Source organism: Juglans regia, chromosome 13 (assembly GCF_001411555.2).
Source record: "Juglans regia cultivar Chandler chromosome 13, Walnut 2.0, whole genome shotgun sequence".
NCBI classification, from domain to species: Eukaryota; Viridiplantae; Streptophyta; class Magnoliopsida; order Fagales; family Juglandaceae; genus Juglans; species Juglans regia.
In genome coordinates this window covers 34,275,618-34,278,987 of record NC_049913.1, presented here as the reverse complement: position 1 = coordinate 34,278,987, position 3,370 = coordinate 34,275,618, and the positions used below count along the sequence as shown (strand labels likewise).

At 35.6% G+C, this 3,370-nt stretch overlaps 1 long non-coding RNA gene across 1 annotated transcript; it reads left to right on the top strand.

Annotated features, from left to right (window-relative positions):
• The first annotated feature begins 1,498 nt into the window (after positions 1-1,498).
• Positions 1,499-3,370, top strand: LOC118344281. The gene is made up of 3 exons (XR_004798040.1): positions 1,499-1,697; positions 1,923-2,005; positions 3,301-3,370. It is a non-coding gene; the product is annotated as an uncharacterized LOC118344281 (long non-coding RNA).

The window sequence follows — 3,370 nt, the reverse complement described above, 5'->3', positions numbered from 1 at the left end:
GATCCTTTTCTAATTCTAAACTTTAAAACTTGAAATCTTAAATTAGTGGAATTAGGCAAAATAACCCTAGCTGAAAGCTCCGTCTCCCTTTTCTCTGGAAAGAGACACCCCAGCAAAAACCCAACCTTGGGAGTGTGGAGCTCTGGCTCCTCCTTCCTTCCTGCCATCTGGTTAGACCAGGGAGTGTGTAGCTTTTAATTTTCCAGTTTTTGTTTGATTTTCCGTCCAAAGTATGGCGAAACATCGATCTGCTGTTTTCCGAAGCCCAGCGACCACCACGAGCCCCTTTGTAGGATTCCCAGGCTGCCAGTCCTTCGGACATTCGAAGGCTTTCGTTGAACTGAGCGGCGCATGAGTCACACGCGTGGGTCATAGTAGCGCATGAGATCCACGCGCTACACACCAGGAAGCTTTTACTGCCACCACGCGTGGCGTTTCTAGGACAAGAGACCTCGGTTACTTTAGACTCGACTGGCCGCCACACGCCGCCATAGTCTCTTTGTTTCTTGTATTGTGCTTTTCTTCAAGCTGAAAATTCGGATCTACACTTGTAATCTGTCATTTTCACATCTATGTTTATGTTTATTGTTATTTCCTTTTGTTTAGGTAAAAAAAAAAAAAAAAAAATCTCTTGGACATTTTGACTCACGGTTTTAGGTAGAGTGTGGTCTCTCAGACGGTTTGTCTGTAGAGATTTACAGAACTTAAGACCATACCAGTTACAAAGGAATTTGTGTACTAGTGGAGCCCCAACTGTGAGTAGTTGGCTTGTAATCTGAGATTTTCTTTGTATGTATCAGGTTACAGCTGTAACTTCACTTTCATGATTGAATGATGTCTATTTCTTATTAAAAAAAAACCGTATAAATTGTTGGAAATATTTATTTAGTTTTTACATATAACTACAAAAACAAATCCTCATTTATGTAATGGGATTTTACAAAGGTAATAACTCCATAAAGAACTGCATTAAAAATACTAAAAAAAATCAAATTTTAGCAAAAATAGACGTCATTTATTTTGAATTTATGCGGCTGATATATATATATATATATATATATATATATATATATATATATATATAAAGAACGACGATAAAAGTCGTACGTGCATGAAATAATCCTAATTTGTTTTTTTTTTACAACTCACCGATGAAAATAGATTCTCATTTCTTTCTCATGCAGGAGACTACATTCTCATCATAGGAGCGTAAAACAGATCATGTCGATTCCATTTAAAAAAAAAAATCTAAATAAGTTATTGTTCGAATCTTATTAATTAAAAAGATTCTTATTTGTTTATTTTTATTTTTCCAATCTGAAAGATGCCCCTTATCTAAACTGCCGGTTGGGCATGCAGTGTACGTTCTCATCAGGTTCTAAAATGAAACGGACATACAGCCCTATAAAACGAGGGAGAGACTTGCAGGCAGCAGTACTCATTTTCTTAAAGTTTAGACTCAGTGAGATCTAGATCTAGAAGAGTAGAAGCTCAGGATTTGGCCGACATTTTCAGAGAGCTTCTTCTTCATCACGGGGTCGATTGGTATGTATTGACCTTGTTCTGCAACTTGTGATCTATTGCTGATCTAGCCATTGCCGATTCCGGCAGTGCTCAATTCGCTGCCCTCTGCGATAAGTGCTCATAGCCTCTTCATGCACGGATTTTCCCTCCCGGAGCCATAACAAAATGCATAGGTTGGCCGAAACCCAGGCTCTTAATTTCCGTCAACAGCTGATCATGATTAGTTAGAACTTTATTATGCCTAACTTCACACACACACACACACACACAGAGAGATATATATATATATATATATATATATATATATATATATATATATAGTTTGAACTTTATTATGCTTAGTCATAATTTCCACTTATTTTTCTCTCTTCTATTTGCCTTTCCGAGTGATTTTCCAGAGCAATTTGTTTCCAAAGGCTTCGTGGTCACATCGAATCGGTGGATTACCAGACTATCACATTGCATGTGCCTCACCAGAAATGTAAGTCTCCTCTCTCTCTCTCTCTCTCTCACAGACGCACACAACCCCGCGCGCACAACTTTTTTTAATTGATCTCTTTGCAGGTAGTGATCAGTGTTTACTTGACTCGGCCTCATTTCTTTTTCAAATCAACAAACCTTCTAATTTTTTTTTCCGCTCTCATCATGAGTTGGACTATACATTTTATGTAATTTGTTATGCACTTGGTTCAAATATATATATAGGCTCTGGGTGTCGTCTATTGGAACACACCCAAACGGGTTAGAACTCGTACATGGGAGCCTTCGATTGGCCGATATGGTGCTGATGAAGGTATCCCTGAACTCACTCACGGAGGTACTGATAAACAAACCTGGTATATCAGTCAAAGAGTTATATATATGACTTTGCAATATTTCGGCTGGCTTAATTTCACTCTTCCTGTCCCAAACTCAGAAATGAAACTGCTTTATCTATCATCCCACGCACCCTTTTCAATGGTTCCACTTATGGCATTTCTGCCTTAAGAAATTTGTTTTGGCTGAATGAGAAATTGAATTTTGATCCATATAATGGCTGTCCAACTGATTGGTAGCCAAATTAATTCTTTGATATTCATTTAATAATTTGCAGCTGCACCAAGAAAATAAACTGTACAAACTCCAGGGTGTAAATGGGGTAGTCAAGAATGAGTTATGTTACACATAAGTCTCATACTCTATACACCACTTAAAAAATATGTGATTTTACTCTTTTATCCTCATATTTCATATTTCATGAAACATGAGGGTAAAAGAATAAATTCACATATTTTTAAGTGGTGTGCAGGAGTGTGAGGCTTATGTATATAATTTTTCTATATATATATATATATATATATATAGTTTGCTTTCTGAAAATTTCTTAGAAATCCGGAAAGAGAGAAAAGTTATATTCGAATGTTACCAAAGTTATATAAGTTGGACAGCCAAATTATATTGTTTGCTCTATATTTTCTTTTATAATTACTTGGGTAATGGAGAAAGGTGAAGGGGTCCAATTGATGCTACATACCCTTTGCTTTAACTTCGAAAATAAGTTTAGTTTCATTCCTGTCTAATTGGCCGTCTTTTTCTTATTCTTCTTTTGCTTTTTATGTATATATTCGGTATAAATAATCTATTTATCTATTTGGTATTTTTATGTATATATATATATTTGTGACACATATATATATATATTGCTGATATGTATATATATATATATATATTAAAGTATATGAAATGCAAAATTATAAAAATTCCTGACCTGCTTACATTATTTTTCCTTTTATACAGATTTTGGTGAATCAAAGAATACGTTTCCAGGCTAGGAAAATAGAAAGCATTGGCACATATGGAAGGAACA